The 24,321-nt window shown below is 34.3% G+C and overlaps 1 non-coding gene across 1 annotated transcript; it reads right to left on the bottom strand.

Moving 5' to 3' along the window:
- Positions 1 to 4,354: 4,354 nt before the first annotated feature.
- Positions 4,355 to 4,458, bottom strand: LOC112713237 (small nucleolar RNA R71). The gene has a single exon (XR_003158216.1). It is a non-coding gene; the product is annotated as a small nucleolar RNA R71 (small nucleolar RNA).
- Positions 4,459 to 24,321: the final 19,863 nt, after the last annotated feature.

Raw genomic sequence — 24,321 nt, 5'->3', positions numbered from 1 at the left:
CGCCAAACGAGTTCAGGAATATATTTTGGTACATGGTTAGGGTCTTTTGAATAATTGTGTCTCTCCTGATTCATCAATGATCTTAATCGATCACTCCCTTTAATCTAAAAAATTTGACAAATTCTTGCATTGTGTTGAGGTTCCCACATACAATTTTTCTATAAAAGAAAACAAACATATACATTAAATTATCCACTATGTAGAATATCAAAATAACAAAAAAAATGATAATAAATACTTACTTTAAATTTAGTAAACCACAAATCTCGCATTTGCTCACTAGCATGTCTCTAAGAAGGGCAGAATTCTGAAAATTTGCTCTTAATGGCATTTGTTACATGACGAACAGCAGTACATGGATTAAACCTATAAGAAGTTCAAATAATTAGTAATTCCACATGTATTCACAATAAAAACAATATAGAGAGAACGTTAAAACAGAAAACTGATTGTTGTACTTACTCATTGCCAAAATGCTCTATTTTCAAGAGCCCTTCTTGAGTGACAAGTTCACCTTCTTGAGCAAGAGATTCATCGTGACGATTTTCATCCGATGAGTGAGCATGATGTAAATTTCATTCATTATTAGGAGCATTATCAAATGACTGAGGTTGGATAGGTGAACAGTATGGTGATTGATGAGTGGATAATTTATACGCTTTTTGGCATTGTTTTTAGGTAGTTTTTAGTAAGTTCAAGCTACTTTTAGGGATGTTTTCACTAGTTTTTATGTTAAATTCACATTTCTGGACTTTACTATGAGTTTGTGTGTTTTTCTGTGATTTCAGGTAATTTCTGGCTGAAATTGAGGGACTTGAGCAAAACTCTGAAAAAGGCTGACAAAAGGACTGCTGATGCTGTTGGAATCTGACCTCCCTGCACTCAAAATGGATTTTCTGGAGCTACAGCACTCCAAATGTCGCGCTCTCAACGGCGTTAGAAAGTAGACATCCAGAGCTTTCTAGTAATATATAATAGTTCATACTTTATTCGGGAATTGACGACGTAAAGTGGCGCTCAACGCCAAGTATATGCTGCTGTCTGGAGTCAAACGCCAGAAATACGTCACAACCCGGAGTTGAACGCCAGAAACACGCTATAACTTGGCGTTCAACTCCAATAAAAGCCTCAGCTCGTGGATAGATCAAGCTCAGCCCAAGCATACACCAATTGGGCCCTGGAAGTGGATTTATGCATCAATTACTTACTCATGTAAACCCTAGTAGCTAGTATAGTATAAATAAGACTTTTTACTAGTGTATTAGGAGTCTTTTGACCATTCGGTCTTTTGATCACCTTCAAGGGGGCTGGCCATTCAGCCGTGCCTGCACCTTTCACTTATGTATTTTCAACGGTGGAGTTTCTACACACCATAGATTAAGGGTGTGGAGCTCTGCTGTACCTCAAATTTCAATACAATTACTATTATTTTCCATTCAATTCTCTTTTATTCTTATTCCAAGATATACGTTGCACAACAACTTGATGAATGTGATGATCCGTGACACTCATCATCATTCTCACCTATGAACGCATGTGACTGACAACCACTTCCGTTCTACCTTAGGCCGGGCGCATATCTCTTAGATTCCCCAACAGAATCTTCGTGGTATAAGCTAGATAGATGGCAGCATTCATGGGAATCCGGAAAGTCTAACCTTGTCTGTGGTATTCCGAATAAGATTCTGGTTTTGAATGACTGTGACGAGCTTCAAACTCCTGAAGGCTGGGCGTTAGTGACAGACGCAAAAGAATCAAGGGATTCTATTCCAACCTGATTGAGAACCGACAGATGATTAGCCATGCTGTGACAGAGCATAGGACCATTTTCACTGAGAGGATGGGATGTAGCCATCGACAAGGGTGATGCCTCCAGACGATTAGCCATGCAGTGACAGCGCATAGGACCATTTTCCAGAGAGGATGAAAAATAGCCATTGACGACGGTGACGCCCTACATACAGCTTGCCATGGAAAAGAGTAAGAAGAATTGGATGAATGTAATAAGAAAGTAGAGATTCAAGAGGAGCACAACATATCCATACGCCTATATGAAATTCCCACTATTGATTTACATAAGTATTTCTATCTTATTTTATTTTCTGTTTATTATTTATTTTCGAACTTATCGTAAACCATTTAATCTGCCTAATTGAGATTTACAAGGTGACCATAGCTTGCTTCATACCAACAATCTCTGTGGAATCGACCCTTACTCACGTAAGGTATTACTTGGATGACCCAGTACACTTGCTGGTTAAGTTGAACGGAGTTGTGTCCACATATAGTCAATAGCCATTAAATAAATCTCATGCAAATACAAAGAGGATCACAATTTCGTCCACCAAGTTTTTGGCGCCGTTGTCGGGGATTATTCGAGTATGGACAACTGACGGTTCATCTTGTTGCTCAGATTAGGTAATTTTCTCTTCAAAAATCTTTTTCAAAATTTTTCTTTTCTTTTTCGTTTTTCCAAACTTTATTTTCGAAAAATATAATAAAAATCCAAAAAAATTTATAAAATCATAAAAATAAAAAATATTTTATGTTTCTTGTTTGAGTCTTGAGTCAATTTTTAAGTTTGGTGTCAATTGCATGTTTTAAAAATTTTACTTGCATTTTTCGAAAAATTTCATGCATTCATAGTGTTCTTCATGATCTTCAAGATATTCTTGGTAAATCCTCTTGTTTGATCTTGATGATTTCTTGTTTTGTGTTGTTTGTTGTTTTTCATATGCATTTTTCGTTTGTTAGAGTCCATGCATTAAAGATTTCTAAGTTTGGTGTCTTGCATGTTTTCTTTGCATCAAAAATTTTTCAAAATTATGTTCTTGATGTTCATCATGATCTTCAAAGTGTTCTTGATGTTCATCTTGACATTCATAGTGTTCTTGCATGCATCATGAGTTTTGATCCAAAATTTTTAAGTTTTGGGTCATAATTATATTTTTCTCCCTCATCATTAAAAATTTAAAAATAAAAAAAATATCTTTTCCTTATTTTTCTCATAATTTTCGAAAATTTGAGTTGACTTAGTCAAAAAATTTTTAAAATTAGTTGTGTCTTACAAGTCAAGTCAAAATTTCAATTTTAAAAATCTTATCTTTTTAAATTCTTTTTCAAATTATTTTCAAAATCTTTTTCTTATCTTTATATCAAATTTTCGAAAACTCACTAACAATTAATGTGATTGATTCAAAAATTTGAAGTTTGTTACTTTCTTGTTAAAGAAGGTTCAATCTTTAAGTTCTAGAATCTTATCTTGTAGTTTCTTGTTAGTGAAGTAAGTAATTTTAAATTTAAAAATTAAATCTTTTTCAAACATATCTTATCATATCTTTTTCAAAATTTTATCTTTTTCAAAAATTTAATTTCAAAATATCTTATCTAACTTCTTATCTTCTTATCTTTTCAAAATTGATTTTAATATCTTTTTCAACTAACTCTTTGACATTTTGTTTGTTTCATATCTTTTTCAAAACCACCTAACTACTTTTCCCTCTTCAATTTTCAAAAATACCTCTCTCTTTTTCAAAAATTCTTTTTAATTGTTTTAAATTTAAATTTTAATCTTATCTTATCTTTAATTTTCAAAAATACTAACCTCTTTTTCAAAATTATTTTCGAAATTCTCCCTCTCTTTTCTTATTTTATTTAATTATTTATTTACTAACACTTCTCTTCACCTCCCTTCATCTAAAAATCCGAACCTATTCTTCTTCACTCTTCTCCCCTTTCTTTTTCTACTAGCATAAAGGAATCTCTATACTGTGACATAGAGGATTCCTCTTTCTTTTCTTGTTTTCTTCTCTTTCATATGAGCAGGAACAAGGACAAAAGCACTCTTGTTGAAGCTGACCCTGAACCTGAAAGGACTTTGAAGAGGAAACTAAGAGAAGCTAAATTACAACAATCCAGAAGTAACCTTTCAGAAATTTTTGAACAAGAGAAGGAGATGGCAGCCGAACCCAATAATGATAATACAAGAAGGATGCTTGGTGACTTTACCAAACCAACTTCCAAATTTGATGGAAGAAGCATCTCCATTCCTGCCATTGGAGCCAATAATTTTGAGCTTAAGCCTCAACTAGTTGCTTTAATGCAACAGAACTGCAAGTTTTATGGACTTCCATCTGAAGATCCTTATCAGTTTTTAACTGAGTTCTTGCAGATTTGTGAGACTGTTAAGACGAATGGAGTAGATCCTGAAGTCTACAGGCTCATGCTTTTCCCTTTTGCTGTAAGAGACAGAGCTAGAATATGGTTGGATTCACAACCTAAGGATAGCCTGGACTCCTGGGAGAAGCTGGTCACAGCCTTCTTGGATAAATTCTTTCTTCCTCAAAAGCTGAGCAAGCTGAGAGTGGATGTTTAAACCTTCAAACAAAAAGATGGTGAATCCCTCTATGAAGCTTGGGAAAGATACAAGCAGCTGACCAAAAGGTGTCCATCTGACATGTTTTCAGAATGGACCATATTAGATATATTCTATTATGGTCTATCTGAATTTTTGAAAATGTCATTGGACCATTCCGCAGGTGGATCCATTCACCTAAAGAAAACACCTGTAGAAGCTCAAGAGCTTATTGACATGGTTGCAAATAACCAATTCATGTACACTTCTGAGAGAAATTCCATTAATAATGGGACGCCTCAAAGGAAGGGAGTTCTTGAGATTGATGCTCTGAATGCCATATTGGCTCAGAACAAAGTGTTGACTCAGCAAGTCAACATGATCTCTCAAAGTCTGAATGGATGGCAAAATGCATCCAACAGTACTAAAGAGGCAGCTTCTGAAGAAGCTTATGATCCTGAGAACCCTGCAATGGCAGAGGTTAATTATATGGGTGAACCTTATGGAAACACCTATAATTCATCATGGAGAAATCATCCAAATTTCTCATGGAAGGATCAACAAAAGCCTCAACAAGGCTTTAACAATGGTGGACACAATAGGCTGAGCAATAACAAGCCTTTTCCATCATTTTCTCAGCAACAGACAGAGAATTCTGAACAAAACACTTCTAATTTAGCCAATCTAGTCTCTGATCTGTCAAAGGCCACTTTCAGTTTCATGAGTGAAACAAGATCCTCCATCAGAAATCTGGAGACACAAGTGGGCCAGCTGAGTAAGAAAGTCATTGAAACTCCTCCCAGTATTCTCCCAAGCAATACAGAAGAGAATCCAAAAGGAGAGTGCAAGGCCATTGATGTGATCAAAATGGCCGAATGCACAAGGGAGGAGAAGGACAAAAATCCTAGTGAGGAAGATCTCCTGGGACGTCTCTCAAGCAAGAAGGAGTTTTCTATTAAGGATCCAAAGGAATCTGAGGCTCATATAGAGACCATAGAGATTCCATTAAATCTCCTTCTGCCATTAATGAGCTCTGAAGACTATTCTTCCTCTGAAGAGGATGAAGATGTGACTGGAGAGCAAGTTGCTCAATATTTAAGAGCTATCATGAAGCTGAATGCCAAGTTGTTTGGTAATGAGACTTGGGAAAATGAACCTCCCTTGCTCATTGGTGAACTAGACACCTAGATTCAGAAAATTTTACCTCAAAAGAGACAAGATCCTGACAAGTTCTTAATACCTTGTAACATAGGCACCATGACCTTTGAAAAAGCTCTATGTGATCTGGGGTCAGGGATAAATCTTATGCCACTCTCTGTAATGGAGAAGCTGAGGATCATTGAGGTACAACCTACCTTATTCTCATTACAATTGGCAGACAAGTCATTAAGACAAGCTTATGGAGTAGTAGAGGACGTGTTAGTAAAGGTTGAAGGCTTTTACATCCCTGCTGATTTCATAATATTAGACACTGGAAAGGAAGAGGATGAATGCATCATCCTTGGAAGACCTTTCCTAGCTACAGCAGGAGCTGTGATAGATGTCAACAGAGGTGAATTAGTCCTTCAATTGAATGGGGACTACCTTGTGTTTAAGGCACATGGCCATCCCTCTGTGACAAAAGAGAGTGAGCACAAAGAGCTTCTCTCAGTTCAGAGTCAAGAAGAGCCCCCACAGTCAAACTCTAAGTTTGGTGTTGGGAGGCCACAACCAAACACTAAGTCTGGTGTTAAGACCCCATATCCAAACTCTAAGTTTGGTGTTGGGACTATACAACATTGACCTGATCACCTGTGAGGCTCCAAGAGAGCCCACTGTCAAGCTAATGACATTAAAAGAGCGCTTGTTGGGAGGCAACCCAATTTTATTTATCTAATTTTTATTTTATTGTTATTTTATGTTTTATTAGGTACATGATCATGTGGAGTCACGAAAAAAATGTAAAAATTAAAAACAGAATCAAAAACAGCAGAAGAAAAATCACACCCTGGAGGAAGGACAGACTGGCGTTCAACGCTAGTAAGAAGCATCTGGCTGGCGTTCAACGCCAGAACAGAGCATGAATCTGGCGCTGAACGCCAGAAACAAACAACATTCTGGCGTTTGAACGCCAGGAATGTGCCTTAAGGAAAGCTGGCGCTGAACGCCAGTAACAAGCATGAAACTGGCGTTCAACGCCAGAAACATGCTACATATGGGCGTTGAACGCCCAGAACATGCTTCACATGGGCGTTGAACGCCCAGAACGTGCATCACCTCGGCGTTTAAACGCCAGAATGGTATGCAAAGGCATTCTACATGCCTAATTGGTGCAGGGATGCAATTCCTTGACACCTCAGGATCTGTGGACCCCCAAGATCACCTCAGGATCTGTGGACCCCACAGGATCTTCTCAGGATCTGTGGATCCCACAGGATCTGTGGATCCCACAGGATCCCCACCTAACATATTCTCACCTTACCTCCTAATCCTATAACACTCTTCCCCATGTCACACTTCCCAACAACTTCAATCTCTCTTCCCAATTACCCCCTTCACCATTCACATCCATCCACTCTTCCCCATAAACCCCACCTACCTTCAAAATTCAAAAACACTTTCCCACCCAAACCCACCCTACATGACCGAAACTTTACCCTCTCCCCTCTCCCTATATATACCTTCCATTCTACTTCATTTTCACACAACACTACCCCCTCTTCTATACCTTGGCCGAAACCTACACTCCCCCTTCTCCTCCATATTTTCTTCTTCTTCTTCTTCTCTTCTTTCTTCTATTGCTCGAGGATGAGCAATATTTTAAGTTTGGTGTGGTCAAAGCATAATCTTTTTTGTTTTCCATTACCATCAATGGCACCTAAGGCCGGAGAATCCTCTAGAAAAGGAAAAGGGAAGACAAAAGCTTCCACCTCCGAGTCATGGGAGATGGAAAGATTCATCTTCAAAAGCCATCAAGACAACTTCTATGATGTTGTGGAAAAGAAGAAAGTGATCCCTGAGGTCCCTTTCAAGCTCAAGAAAAATGAGTATCCGGAGATCCGACATGAAATCCGAAGAAGAGGTTGGGAAGTCATAACCAACCTCAAGCAACAAGTCGGAATCTTAATGGTTCAAGAGTTCTATGCCAATGCATGGATCACTAGGAACCATGATCAAAGTATGAACCCGAGTCCAAAGAATTATCTCACAATGGTTCGAGGGAAATACTTAGATTTTAGTCCGGAAAATGTGAGGTTGGCGTTCCACTTGCCCATGATGCAAGGAGATGTACGCCCCTACACTAGAAGGGTCAACTTTAATCAAAGGTTGGACCAAGTCCTAATGGACATATGTGTGGAAGGAGCTCAATGGAAAAGAGACTCCAAAGGCAAGCCAGTTCAACTAAGAAGACTGGACCTCAAGCCTGTGGCTAGAGGATGGTTGGAGTTCATTCAACGCTCCATCATTCCCACTAGCAACCGATCTGAAGTTACTATGGATCGGGCCATCATGATTCATAGCATCATGATTGGAGAGGAAGTAGAAGTTCATGAAGTCATCTCCAATGAAATCTACAAAATAGCCGAAAAGCCCTCCACCATGGCAAGGCTAGCTTTTCCTCAACTTATTTGCCATCTATGTTACTCAGCTGGAGTTATCATAGAAGGAGACATCTCCATTGAGGAGGATAAGCCCATCACCAGGAAGAGGATGGAGCAAGCAAGAGAGACCCTTCACGGATCTCAAGAGATGCATGAGGAAGCTCATCATCAAAAAATCCCTGAGATGCCTCAAGGGATGCACTTTCCTCCCAACAACTATTGGGAACAACTCAACACTTCCTTAGAAGATTTGAGCTACAATGTGGAACAATTAAGGGTGGAACATCATGAGCATTCCATCATTCTCCATGAAATAAGAGAAGATCAAAGAGCAATGAGGGAGGAGCAACAAAGGCAAGGAATGGACATAGAAGAGCTTAAGGACATTGTTGGTCCTTCAAGAAGAAGATGCCACTAAGGTGGATTCATTCCTTGTTCTTACTTTTCTGCTGTTCGGTTTTTATATTATATGTTTATCTATGTTTTGTGTCTCTACTTCATGATCATTAGTGTTTAGTAACTATGCCTTAAAGTTATGAATAATTCTATTAATCTTTCACCTTTCTTAAATGAAAAATGTTTTTAATTCAAAAGAACAAGAAGTACATGAATTTCGAATTTATCCTTGAATTTAGTTCAATTATATTGATGTGGTGACAATACTTTTTGTTTTCTAAATGAATGCTTGAACAGTGCATATTTTTTATCTTGTTGTTTATGAATGTTAAAACTGTTGGCTCTTGAAAGAATGATGAACAAAGAGAAATGTTATTGACAATCTGAAAAATCATGAAAATTGATTCTTGAAGCAAGAAAAAGCAGTGAAAAGTAAAAAGCTTGCGAAAAAAAATGGCAAAAAAAATAGAAAGAAGAAAAATATAGCAGAAAAAGCCAATGGCCCTTAAAATCAAAAGACAAGGGTAAAAAGGATCCAAGGCTTTGAGCATCAATGGATAGCAGGGCCCAAGGAAATAAAATCCAGGCCTAAGCAGCTAAATCAAGTTGTCCCTAACCATGTGCTTGTGTCATGAAGGTCCAAGTGAAAAGCTTGAGACTGAGTGGTTAAAGTCATGATCCAAAGCAAAAAAAGTGTGCTTAAGAGCTCTGGACACCTCTAACTGGGGACTCTAGCAAAGGTGAGTCACAATCTGAAAAGGTTCACCCAGTCATGTGTCTGTGGCATTTATGTATCCAGTGGTAATACTGGAAAACAAAGTGCTTAGGGCCACGGCCAAGACTCATAAGTAGCTGTGTTCAAGAATCAACATACTTAACTAGGAAAGTCAATAACACTATCCGAAATTCTAAGTTCCTAGAGAAGCCAATCATTCTAAACTTCAAGGGAAAAAGTAAAATGCCAAAACTGTTCAGAAGCAAAAAGCTACAAGTCCCGCTCATCTAATTAGAATTAATATTCATTGATATTTTGGAATTTATAGTATATTCTCTTCTTTTTATTCTCTTTGATTTTCAGTTGCTTGGGGACAAGCAACAATTTAAGTTTGGTGTTGTGATGAGCGGATAATTTATACGCTTTTTGGCATTGTTTTTAGGTAGTTTTTAGTAAGTTCAAGCTACTTTTAGGGATGTTTTCACTAGTTTTTATGTTAAATTCACATTTCTGGACTTTACTATGAGTTTGTGTGTTTTTCTGTGATTTCAGGTAATTTCTGGCTGAAATTGAGGGACTTGAGCAAAACTCTGAAAAAGGCTGACAAAAGGACTGCTGATGCTGTTGGAATCTGACCTCCCTGCACTCAAAATGGATTTTCTGGAGCTACAGCACTCCAAATGGCGCGCTCTCAACGGCGTTGGAAAGTAGACATCTAGAGCTTTCTAGTAATATATAATAGTTCATACTTTATTCGGGAATTGACGACGTAAAGTGGCGCTCAACGCCAAGTATATGCTGTTGTCTGGAGTCAAACGCCAGAAATACGTCACAACCCGGAGTTGAACGCCAGAAACACGCTATAACTTGGCGTTCAACTCCAATAAAAGCCTCAGCTCATGGATAGATCAAGCTCAGCCCAAGCATACACCAAGTGGGCCCCGGAAGTGGATTTATGCATCAATTACTTACTCATGTAAACCCTAGTAGCTAGTATAGTATAAATAAGACTTTTTACTAGTGTATTAGGAGTCTTTTGACCATTCGGTCTTTTGATCACCTTCAAGGGGGCTGGCCATTCGGCCATTCCTAAACCTTTCACTTATGTATTTTCAACGGTGGAGTTTCTACACACCATAGATTAAGGGTGTGGAGCTCTGCTGTACCTCAAGTTTCAATACAATTACTATTATTTTCCATTCAATTCTCTTTTATTCTTATTCCAAGATACATGTTGCACAACAACTTGATGAATGTGATGATCCGTGACACTCATCATCATTCTCACCTATGAACGCACGTGACTGACAACCACTTCCGTTCTACCTTAGGCCGGGCGCATATCTCTTAGATTCCCCAACAGAATCTTCGTTGTATAAGCTAGATAGATGGCGACATTCATGGGAATCCGAAAAGTCTAACCTTGTCTGTGGTATTCCGAGTAAGATTCCGGTATTGAATGACTGTGACGAGCTTCAAACTCCTGAAGGCTGGGCGTTAGTGACAGATGCAAAAGAATCAAGGGATTCTATTCCAACCTGATTGAGAACTGACAGATGATTAGCCGTGCTGTGACAGAGCATAGGACCATTTTCACTGAGAGGATGGGATGTAGCCATCGACAAGGGTAATGCCTCCAGACGATTAGCCATGCAGTGATAGCGCATAGGACCATTTTCCAGAGAGGATGAAAAGTAGCCATTGACGACGGTGACGCCCTACATACAGGTTGCCATGGAAAGGAGTAAGAAGGATTGGATGAATGTAATAAGAAAGTAGAGATTCAAGAGGAGCACAGCATATCCATACGCCTATCTGAAATTCCCACTATTGATTTACATAAGTATTTCTATCTTATTTTATTTTCTATTTATTATTTATTTTCGAACTTATCATAAACCATTTAATCTGCCTAACTGAGATTTACAAGGTGACCATAGCTTGCTTCATACCAACAATCTCTGTGGGATCGACCCTTACTCACGTAAGGTATTACTTGGATGACCCAGTACACTTGTTGGTTAAGTTGAACGGAGTTTTGTCCACATATAGTCAATAGCTATTAAATAAATCTCATGCAAATACAAAGAGGATCACAATTTCGTCCACCAGTGATTCAGCTGGTGATGGTGATGGTGTATGATCGGCATGGGAAGATAGTAAATTTCTCTTGAATTTTTGTGGTGGCTGGGAAGAAGAGGGTGGTAATGCTGAAGGCTTTTTAGATACATGTGAAGGAACTGGAACTCGTGATTTTGTAGGCTTAAGGTGTGAAAACTTAGTTTTGTGTGCACTAATCACCTTCTTATTACCAGTCTTTTGTACTTTAATTGACAAGTGTTTTTTATTTTTTTTAGAACCTGACATCTAAAACAACAAAGATTTATAAGATTAGTAAGACATTGCAGTTAAATTTTAGTAACATGTACATCATCAAAAGAATTAAAAAAATAACAACGTAAAATAATACTTAACTGCCAAAATAATCAACTAGGAGGTAAGATAAAGTGCTACTATGCTTTAGTACTAAACTACTAATATATATGTACACATGAGCATTTTAAAAAATTCATAGCAAGGATAATATTATATGTGTGAAAGGGGCAGATTGTGTGAAAGGTGAAAACAGAAAATACTAGTAATTACATTATAGTTAGTGGTAGATCCTACACAAACCTGAACACGTGCTGGAACATCACTACTGTTATCCATGGCTACAGTGGATGATTCTATTCAATCTACAAGAAGGAAAATTTATACTTATGGAGAAGCCTTATATAATCTGTTTATAATATCTACTATCTACTGTATAATAATGAGCCATCGCCACATGTAATATCTGTAAATTGAATTCTTTAACAATCCTGAGACCATGTGCAACTCATATAACTCTCATCATCCCAGAAAATAAAAAAGAAGAAATAGCATGGCTTTTGATTAATAGAAAACATTGAAAATGCTAAAAAAAGGTAATAAATTGATAATAATTATAAACATTTTGATTGGACTATATACTAAGTATTTCTTAATCAATAATAGCTGAAGGCACGGAACCTATATATATAAAATAAGAGTAATTAATTAGTATATAGAGAATTGGTAGCATCTGCATATTGTCAGTGGAATCTAAGCGCCATAATGGTGATATACACATATATGAAAAATATGCATTTTTCCTTTAAGATAATAACAATCAATAAGAATAAACAAAATTTATGTCGGCATACATATACATATACACATATATTATATGCAGAAAAGGGGACAGACCAAGCCAAGTTACCAGCAATTCCATATAGTGCCATTTAATTAAAAAGTAAAAAATCAAATATCAGTTGTGTTTGGCGTGCAACAGAGTGAAAGCAAAACAGATTAACTAATGAAGAAAAAGCTTACTCTACAACTCACTGCGTGCAAGGTTCCCCAAGAAGCATATGGAAGTGGGAGAAATATGATTCTACATTCTAGCTAGGATAAACTAGAATCTTAATCTATTCTTGATACTATGTTGGTGGACATCATTTGACCATAATGAATAAAAGTGAGTCTAAAATTTCAATTTGAATAGTTGTGTTATTTATTATAAATAGAGATAATATAATAATATAATTGGTAAGTATGAAATTAATAATTTAAATTATCTCTCTTTTTATTTTTCTCTTATCTAATAATTTTTTTAGTTCTTTCGTATCCTATTAATTCTTTCTTATTCAATTTCTTTCTTTTTATAGGAGCATTTTCTTAATTCAATTTTTTTCTTCATTTAGTAACATTTTGAATATTATGCTAATAGTACAAAATGTCATCAAATTACATTCATAGCACATCTGAACCTCGGTGGCTTCAAGTTACAATATCAAACTAAATTATATATAAATTAATTATGACTTATTTATAAGTTTTTTAGTTTTTTACCATTATGGATACTAGACTAGTAATTACAACTTATTTTCAAAATGAAAGAAATTAGACCTCTGGTTCAGCCACCAACCTACTTGACATTCTAAATTCAATAAAGTATTGAGTATTGATTATTGTAAGTCAAATTAGGAATACAAAAATAATATACAGTTAGAATGCTAACAATTTAAAATCATTTATCATATCATCATATCTATTTTTAGAGAAATCTGATCACACACAAACACTTCATCATCATTCACACTCTTTCATTTACTTAAACACTACCATTACCACACACAAATACTTCATTGTCATTATATATCAAAACAATCTACATGAGGTAGGCTAAAAAATATATCCTTATATATCAAAACTATAGTAAATCTCATAAAACATCATGGAAACTATGTTTGAAAACTAGACCACAGGCACTACTTCTACAATTTCTATTAATTATTTGTTATTTTTTGCCTATAAACACTTCTACAAGTAAAAAACACACTAAATCATAAAACAACAACAAATTAAAGAATCAGATTCCAAAATGAAAGAACATATAATAATATTTTATTGTTTGAAACAAGATAAATGGTATGAATATCAGTTTCCTATACTCCACGAACATGCATATTCTCAAAACTGCCAAAAACTTCTTTTCTATTTGTATGCTTTTTGGCTTACTCAAAATAAAACCACATCCTGGGTACTATCAATTCCACCCCATGACTGGAAAGGTAAATTTTTTTTCTATTCTATTCACATACATAAATGTATATCAAGAGCTGATTGATCATATTCTTCAAGCATAATTTTATAGATTTTAATTTTAGTCCATGTTTTTATATTTGCAGTATTGTTGCATGATTTTGAGAATCAATGTTGACTGCAATGCTTGTTGTCAAAAATTAAGGAGAATTATTCTAAGGATGAAAGGTAAAAGGATTGTACTAATTAAAGGAAAAATTGACATTAACAACAGGAAAAACATGCATAAATAAAGGAAAAAAAATCCAACTCAAGCTGTGGGATGCACAAAAATTAGCCATGAAGAAAGGAAATTAACAATAAATAATGAAGAAAGGAAATTAACAATGAAGAAAGGAAATTTTTGATAAACAAAGCTGAGTAACAATCACTACTCACAAAAATTAGAACTTGGCAGTGGCAGAGCACGCAAAGAGAGAAGAAGAAAACAAGGCCAATCCAGCGAAGCTAGAGGGTGGAGGTCGCCTCAGGTGCGGTGTATGAGGCTGGCGGGGGTTCGGGTTCTGAGACCGGCGGAGGTGCCCACATGCAGGAGGCAGAGCAGTTGTTCGCGATTGAAAGCTGTTACCTGAAGCGTGAGTCACGATGGTGGAGGTGGTATAAGGTGCGGGATTGGAGGCTGGAATGGTGGATGTCTGAGACCTGAGGTTCGAAGGCCTGAGAGTGTGAGGGTTGTAGCGGCGAGTGCGAAGCACCAGCGGCGACCACAGAGGGGAGGCAGAGCACGCAGAAGGAGCGGGGGAGCACGGAGTAGGAGGGAAGAGATCAAGAACGTAATTGACCTTGAAGCAAAAATTGAGGGTTCTGATAAAGAAAGTTGGATTTTTGACAAGGTAACCTAGATGTGATACATGGGAGAAGGCACTCAAAAACTAAAATCCCCTGAAACTAAAAGGCGGTTCTGAGTAAAGTTTTATTTTTTTGGCACAAAGTAAATTAGTGACTTTGAATAAGTATATATAACAAATTTTAAAATTAAAATTATATCTAATTTTCACTAACAAATTAAACATGAATAAGATTACGACGAAAATATATTCAATAAGTTATGAAATATTGTTATCTAAAAGATAGATATTTAAAAAAATTATATTTAATATTAATTTTAAAATGTTTTTAAATTAAATTATATTTTTTAATTTTTGTTATATAATAACCTTTAAAGATAAATATTTAACAAAATCAAATTTTGAAATTAAATATCCCTTTTACAGTAATAGATAAGATAGATAAGATAAGATAACTGTCTCGAATTATATAAAGGAAAACCAGAGATTCTTCAGTTACGTTCTTCATTCCACACACATATACTTTATAAATCCATTCTTACTTGAGCATCGGAGTGTCCTTTTCAAGTACCCACCCCGTCATTCCAGTCAGACAATCCAACACTCATAAGTCTCTAATCCATCTTACAGCGCATACCAGAGACTCTTAAATAAGTAATTTTTCTCTAATTTCTTTATAGTGTTTATATAATTCTTGTATGCGTGACACAATTTATTTTTTCATATTTTTTAAAATGTTAACGGATAGAACATTTTTTAAATTTTAATAAAAAATTGAAAAAAAACTTTTAAGTGGTCAACATTTTTTTAATGTTTTAATCTTATATTTATAAAATAATACTATTTACTATCTAATTTTTGTATTTTCTATATTAAACAGAAATTTTAATTCCCTAACATTCTCCATTAAATTAATGTCAAATATAAATTTGTGTCTAAACAAAATTTTATCCCGATGATGAATTGATTCATATATACATAACGTATTAGTTATATCGTTTTCTTCTTCTCAGCATCACTTTATAGGTGCTTTATGTTTGTATTTGAAAATCTATATGTGATAAACATTATCTCAAAAACTTCATGATTAATTTAACCAGTAAATTTTTAGATTAAATTTAAAGGTTCATGGAAAATCCCTACTTATTAAAACGAGTTAATTATATGCATCTCGATGTTACGGTGATGCTAGTTATATTATTGTCATACAAAAAACGTTACTAAGATATATATTTTGCAAACAAAGAGAAACATATATGAAAGTTTTCATAGATCAAAATTATTATATGCTTTGGTTATAAATGCTACAAGAAATCAAAATTCAATTTTTTTGTGTATATATATACTAGCGGCTCAACAGGCACTACACTGTCTCTTCAGCCGCTTTTCTATTAAGTTAAAACAATATTTTTTATTTTTGTTTTTACGTATTAGTATTCACTTTTGAGTGTAATAATTATGAACTAATATATGATGGTAACTAACTGCGATTGAAGAGAAGATAGAAAGAGAATAAAAAACGGAGGAAAAAAGAGAATAAAAAATAACTAACTAGTATTATTTTAAAATAATATTTAATTTTATGTCATTATGTATGAGACATGCAATGGGTTTCAAACCCATGTCTTCTTGAAAGGCAAGGATAAGGAATGCCACCATACTAGTATATTCATTTGGAAATCTATGTGCTAATTATTCTATATATTATATATAAACACAACTGAATTATTTTATATTTATTTAATTTAATTTAGTTTTATACTCAATTTTTTTTAATTCTTTAGAATTTATAGAATTTTAGTTTTATACTCAATTATTGATTATGAAAATTATTATATACTTTATATGTAGATATGGAAATTCTAGATCATCGAAAGTGGATGTACAATAGAAATTTGCCTAACCGAGGAGGATTACGACAGGAATTTATCAATGGTGTTCGACAATTTATTGATACAGTTACAAAACAACCTCAATTTGTACTTGAAGGCAGTCTACTTAGATGTCCTTGCAACAAACATAAAAATAAAATTTTCTCAACTCCGGATGAAGTTTTACTAGATTTATATAAATATGGTTTCATGCCAAGATACTGGTGTTGGGATTCACATGGAGAGAGTCCATTGCATTTGAATGTAGATCATGATAACCAAGAAGGCACATGTTCTTCTCCGCATGTTAGTGTGCCAACAAGAAATTCATATGAATCTATGGTGGTTGATGCTGCTGGACCAGAATTAATGAGTCAGTTTGAAGAACACATGGAGGAGCCTCCGAATGCAGAAACTAAAAATTTTATGATTTATTACAGTCTGCTCAGCGCCCATTATTTGAGGGATGTGTTAGTCATTCAGAATTATCAATGGCAGTTAAAATGTTGAGTATAAAAGCTAAAGGGAATATATCTCAACAAATATTTGATAATTTCATGAAAGTTATGAAAGAAGTGATTCCTAAGGATAACTTGTCTCCAATTTTTATGAAGCAAAGAAGCTAGTATCGAAATTTGGCATGAAAAGCAATAAAATTGATTGTTGCATTAATGGTTGTATGCTGTATTACAAGGAGGATGATATACCAAGAAAGGAATGTAAATTTTGTCATTCTCCAAGGTACAAGATAGGTAAAAGGGTAAACAAGTGCCTTTGAAACGAATGCACTATTTACCGCTTATACCTCGTTTAAGAAGACTTTATGCTTCAATGAACACAGCATCTCACATGCGATGGCATTTTGATCACGAGTTTAAAGGAGTTCTTGAGCATCCATCGGATTCAAAAGCATGAAAGTATTTTGATAGAAAACATCCACAATTTTCTCAAGAACCACGCAATGTCAGACTAGGATTATGTGCTGATGGATTCACCTCTTTTGGTCAATCTGGTAAACAATATTCATGTTGGCCAATAATTGTCACTCCGTATAACCTGCCTCCTTCTATGTGCATGAAAACTCCTTACATGTTTTTATCCATGATTATCCCTGGTCCTCGTATTCCCAAAACCAGGATTGATGTATACTTGCAGCCCTTGATTGATGAGCTAAAACTACTATGGGAAGATGGCGTTTTAACTTATGATATTCATTCCAAGTCAAATTTTGTAATGCGAGCTGCATTGTTGTGGACTATTAGTGATTTTCCTGCATATGGAATGTTGTCTGGATGGATGACAGCAGGCAGGCTAGCATGTCCATACTGTATGGAACGAACCAAGGCATTCCAATTAAAAATGAAGAAAGCCATCATGGTTTGACTGCCACAGACAATTCTTGCCAAATAATCACATGTTTAGAAGAAACAAGGATGCATTCTATAAGAATAGAATTGAGAGATCAAAACCTCCGCCAAGATTGACTGGAGAGCAAATATGGTATATAGTTCAGAATTATGATAAGATAAGTGATGTTGAGCAACTTGAGATAGAAGGATATGGAAGTATGCAGAATTGGACCAAAAGAAGCATATTTTGGGATTTGCCTTATTGGTGTCATAATTTAATCTGTCATAACCTTGATATAATACATATTGAGAAGAATGTATTTGATAATATATTCAATGCTGTCATGGACATCAAAGAGAAGACTAAAGATAATGCAAAGGCTAGAATGGATCTATCATTATACTGCAAGCGAAAAAATTTAGAACTGCCAGAACAAAGTGGAGGTAAAATTATAAAACCTAAAGCAAACTACACATTTACCCTCCAGCAAAAGAGGGCAATATGTGAATGGGTGAAAGAGTTAAGGATGCCTGATGGGTATGTTTCAAATTTAGGGAGATGTGTTGACATGAAAGAGGACAAGTTATATGGAATGAAAAGTCATGATTGTCATATATTTATGGAACGTTTACTGTCAATTGCTTTAGTTCATTGCCAGAGCAGATCTGGAAGCCAATAACAGAGTTAAGTCAATTCTTTCGAGATTTGTGCTCAACATCATTACGAGATGATGTTCTAAATAAGTTAAATGAAAATATTCCAATTGTGCTATGTAAGCTAGAACGTATTTTTCCTCCTGAATTTTTTTGACTCAATGGAACATCTACCTATTCATTTGCCATTTGAAGCATTGCTTGGTGGTCCTGTGCAATATAGATGGATGTATCCTTTTGAGAGGTACCTTATTCACACCTCTATATTTACTCTCAAATTTCTTTTTACTGTTTTATTAAGTCAACTATTTGTTATTTGATTTTGTTATAAATTTTTTCATGATAGATTTCTCCATCATCTTAAGAAAAAGGTCAAGAATAAAGCACATGTTGAAGGATCTATCGTTGAATCATACCTAATTGAGGAGATTTCTTATTTTTGTGAGTACTATTTTAACCAAACTAGCATCGACGCAAAGCAAAATGATGAAGGTGATGATTCAATTGAGCAAAATTTATCTATTTTTAATTTGCCTGGTTGTTTGGCTGGTGAATGCAAAACTCGTTATTTAGATGACAAAGAATTCAGTGCAGCCATGAATCATATACTAATAAACTGTGATGAAATTAAGCCATATATTGAGTGAGTATTTATCTTCCTATATATATTCTTACTATTAATAATATTTTCTTATATTAATAATTTTAATTTATTTGAAATTCATGTACTATAGGATCTTTGTGGATTTCATACGCCAAGATCATATTACTTTAAGTGATGAACAAGTTAATCAATTTATTGAAGCGAATTTTGCAAAATGGTTTAAAAATTATGTAAGTCAACATGATATGATAGTCTTATTGTAAACACAATTTTTGGTAGATGACATATTATATTCTAACTTATTGGTTCTTATTTAATATAGGTTCATGATCCTTTAAATAATGTGACAGATTCGAATATTCATTCCTTGGCATGGGGTCCTTTGAGAATTGTTAAATGTTGGCCTATCTACAAAGTCAATGGCTTCAAGTTTCACACAAGATCTCACTCAAGTGGAAAGTCAACTCAGAATTATGGAATATATGTCAAAGGCACAGGTTATGGTGAATATGAAAATGATTTCTATGGCCAGCTTAATGAAATTATCCAAGTTGAGTATACTGGGCTACCACTAAAAAGAGTTGTACTATTTAAATGCGAATGGTTTGATCCCACGATTGGCAAAGGAACAAAGGTAAACAAAGAGTATGGAATCATACAGATTCGAAAGAATCAACGATATGGTAAATATGATCCGTTTTATCATTGCACATAAAGCAATTCAAGTATATTTTGCACCTCGTCCAATGAGCAACACCAAGGAAAAAGCAGAATGGTGGTTTGTATTCAAGACTAAAGCAAGAGGTGAGATTGAGATTGAAACAACGGAGGATTTTGCATATCAATAAGATGGTACAAATCAATCTAACAATCATATCTCAAATGATATTGATATTGTTGTTGATTTACTGGATACCAATAGTACAAGATATGAAGAAGAAGAAGAAGAAGAAGAAGATGATGATGATGAGCCACTTGGGATGAAGACGAAGATATGGATGAGGATGAGAACGAGGATGACGACGAGAACAATAAGGATGAAGATCAAAATGAATAGTATGAAAAAGTCCACTAAGAAATGTATTTATTTGTATTTTTTTAAATTTTTAATATACTACAATCTTATGAAAAAGTATATGACTTTTTTATTTTACGTGATTTTTTATTATATTTTATTTTTACTATTTTTTTAGAAGATTGGATATAATTTATTGAGAAAGTCTAAGAGCCAGCACTTTTATTAAAATTTGGCCAGCATTTAATCATTAGAGGAAAAATGAGTAATTGTCCACTATTAGATGTAATCTCACACCATTAAAAACACTACTGATGGCTAATTGATGACTACAAATCACAAAATCTACTGACCCCTAGCACTCTTCTAATTTATTTTTAAGAATTTTACATATGTAATTCTTTGATACACTTTATCTTAAATTTGTTAAAAAATTAAAATGTGAATTATTATAACGTAAATAATTAAAAGAATAAATTAAAAATAATATGAGGTAACTAAAAAAATCAAAATTAAATATAAGATGGTATATAAAATTTGTATGAGAAATTTAATATTAAATATAATAAAAATAAAAGAATAAAAAAAAGAAGATAGAGTATATAAAAAAAATAAAAAGATAGAGTCTCCCAAGTTTAACTAAAAAAAAGTCAAACATAATATACAATGATAGAAAAAAACTAATATAGTCAATTTAGTTCTAAAATTTAGGATTAAATAAGTATATTTGTTAAATTTTTTTATTTAGTATTGAGTACGTACTACCTGAATTAAAAGAGTTATGGTGAATAATAGATTAATTTACTAGTCTTATATTTTAATGGTTGATCTATAATGATTCAATTAATTATTTTAAGATTGTAATTTATTTCATATTTGATATTATATAAAAATAAATTATTAACTTAATAAAAAATTAAATGATTTTTTTATTTTTAAAATATTTAAAAATATATTTTAAAAATAAACCAACTAAATTCATGGTAACCCCATCAAAAGTACCCATTTCGTTGGCGCTAGGCACAAAATGGCTTCCCCACTAGAAGTTCCAATTCGTGTGCGCCTCTCCTGAGATGATGACACTAAATCCATTTCGTGGGTGCTTTGCGAACAATGGCCTGCGCATTTTGTAAAGCTTTCTCTTCATGCGTATTATGAGAATGAATTTTTTTATTTACTTATTTATATAAAAAAAAGCCTGCATAAATAAGCGCTAACGTACCTATTAATTCAATTTTAAAAAATATGTATAATAATGAATAAGATGTTAATTGGTATGATGATTATTTCATATTTTGATCAAGAAGTTTTGGAGTTGAAAGGTGCAAACAAAAACTGTACCTTTTTATAAGTTATATATAATTAAGGTTATTTAGGAAAAAAACTTTATTTTAGAATAGTAAAAATATTTGGGACAAATCATAGACTAATTTAAAATATAAATAATATTTTTATACTAAATTTTAAAAGTTTTTGATAAATATTTGAAATCTGTTTGAAAATTGATGAATTTTCAAACGGAATTTACAAATGATGCTATTTTTGTCTCAAATTTGTGGGAAAAAATTTTGTCTACTTCGAAGGTTAGTTATAGTAAAAACATTTAAGACTAATTATAGATAAATTTGGGATAAAATTAACATTTTCAAAATGCGTCCCAAATCCGTCTGAAATTATTGCGCATATTCAGATGAAATACGGACGAATTATAGTTTTTGTCCAAAATATGTTGCTAATCTGTATGAAAATTTTGGCGCCAAAATTTGGGACAAAATTTAGACAAATTTAGGACAGAATATATTATTTCAATATCTCCACTAAAAATTATTCAACATTTGTCTCAAATTTGTTCGAAATGAAAAAGTCATTCAGACGGAATAAATTTCGTTTGAAATTTTTGTCCGAAAAAGCTCTATTTCTAGTAGTGAAGGTTGTCAGCACTAATGTTGTGGTCCGTGATAGATTCCTGCAATATTCTCTCAGAAGAAGATGGCGACACGAGGTTGACGACGACGATGCTTCAAGCAACGATTATGCTTTTGGCAACAATGGTTCTCCTCGGGGTGGGTCGGTGTCAGGCTCGCGACGTCGATTCTACCTTGTGAGGTGACGTTGAGAGTGAGAAGTGAAAACTGCGAGAGGAGATGAATGTGGCAGTCTGGTAGACGACGATGAGATAAGATAAGGGTGGTAGAGAGAAGGAGAGTTAGAGAGTTGAGAAAAGGAGTGACAGCAAAAAAGAACTGAAGAAGAGTTAGAAGAGATGAGGTTTGTCCATAACGTGTATATATATATATATATATTATATATATATATGTATGTATGTATGTATATATAAAGGATTTTTTACATTTCTTATGTATTTGCTGTGCATTATAGTGGAAAGTGAAAAGTTGTTTTGTATTTTTTGTAATTAGCATGTTTTAATTTTTTAATCTAACATTTAAGTTTTCAAAATATAAAATAATCTCTTTTAACATGTGTAAATAATTTTTGTCTTTTATTTTTGGAGAAATAATAGATTAATTTAAACTAGGTAAGTGAACAATAAAAAAGCAAAACATAACTGTTATTTTATGAGTAATTAAAATAAACAATTAAATTATAAACAATAGAACATTAAAGTCGATTAAGCCATTCAGTAGATGAACAATCGAACAGAAGCATTAAATTATTGCTTTGTAAAACCAAAGTAGTTAAATAGGATAGAACAAAAGTATTATATGTGTTCATGGAAGCAGCTAAATATGATAGATATGACACAATTTTAATTAATATAATATATACTATTGCGATAAGTTTAAATTATAATAATATAATATTCTATACTTTTATTAATATCTGGTTTAACCTGGAAGCATCGGTAAAAGGAAGAAAACGTTTAGGGAGATGTGTACCCCTAATGCCAGTATATTAAAAGGAAAATGCTAGGAGTGTCCTTTAAAAATTTTAAAAATATATAATAGGAACAAACAGAATGCATCTTTGGTGGTCGTCTCTCCCCTTGATATTTTCCAATAATACCCCCACCAAGTTCTTGCTAATGACCGGAACTTTCAAGAGGAACAGAAAAAAAAAGGAAATGTATTCGTCCAATACGAATGTCCGCTGCATCTTTTCCTTGTGACATATGGTTGAAGATTGTCACGACGGTTGCATCGAATTTGATTCAGGATCTGTTCAACATGTATGCGACTTGTGGTGCACGAAAATTACAATCACATTTTGTAATTCCGCACAACTAACCAGCAAGTGCACTGGGTCATCCAAATAATACTTATGTGAATAAGGGTCGATCCCACGGAGATTGCCGGCTTGAAGCAAGTTATGATTATCTTATTATTCTTAGTTAGGATATCAATAGGGTTCTTAATTTTAATTGTGAAAAGTGAAAGAGCATGAAATGAATACTTGTTACGTAGTAATGGAGAATGGGTTGGAGTTTTGGAGATGCTCTGTCCTTTGAATTTCTGCTTTCCTACTATCTTCTTCTTCACGCACGCAGGTCTCCTTCCATGGCAAGCTGTATGTTGGTGGATCACCGTTGTCAATGGCTACCAGCTGTCCTCTCAGTGAAAAGGGTCCATGTACATGGCTATTCATCTGTTGGTTCTCACTTGTGTTGGAATAGGATCAGTGATCCTTTTGCGTCTGTCACTACGCCCAACGTTCGTGAGTTTGAAGCTCGTCACAGACATCCTCTCCCAGATCCTACTCAAAATACCACAGACAAGGTTTAGACTTTTCGGATCTCAGGAATGCTGCCAATTGGTTCTAGCTTATACCACGAAGACTCTGGACTCACGGATTGAACGCTCTGCTGTCAGGAGAGGCAGTCAAACTCATGAACCAGAAATCCAAGAGATATACATTCAATCTAAGGTAGAACGGAAGTGGTTGTCAGGCACGTGTTCATAGGTTGAGAATGGTGATGATTGTCACGGATCATCACATTCATCATGTTGAAGTGCGAACGAATATCTTAGAATAGAGACAAGCGAGATTGAATAGAAAACAAAATACTTGCATTAATTCATTGAGACGCTGTAGAGTCCTCACCCCAAACCATGGGTTTAGAGACTCATGCGTCAAAGGTACAATTTCAGATGTAAAATGTCATGAGGTACGAAATAATCTCTAAAAGTATTTTTATACTCAACTAGTAACTAGGTTACAGAAAATGAGTAAACTAAGATAGATAGTGCAGAAATCACTCCTGGGGCCCACTTGGTGTGTGCTAGGGCTGAGCATTGAAGCTTCACGTCATAGGCTATTCTTGGAGTTAAACGCCAGTTTATAACCTGTTTTTGCGTTTAACTCTGGTTT

The sequence above is a fragment of the Arachis hypogaea genome, chromosome 1 (assembly GCF_003086295.3).
Source record: "Arachis hypogaea cultivar Tifrunner chromosome 1, arahy.Tifrunner.gnm2.J5K5, whole genome shotgun sequence".
Lineage (NCBI taxonomy): Eukaryota > Viridiplantae > Streptophyta > Magnoliopsida > Fabales > Fabaceae > Arachis > Arachis hypogaea.
The sequence above is the reverse complement of the archived record's forward strand: the minus strand, read 5'-3'. Positions and strand labels throughout refer to the sequence as shown.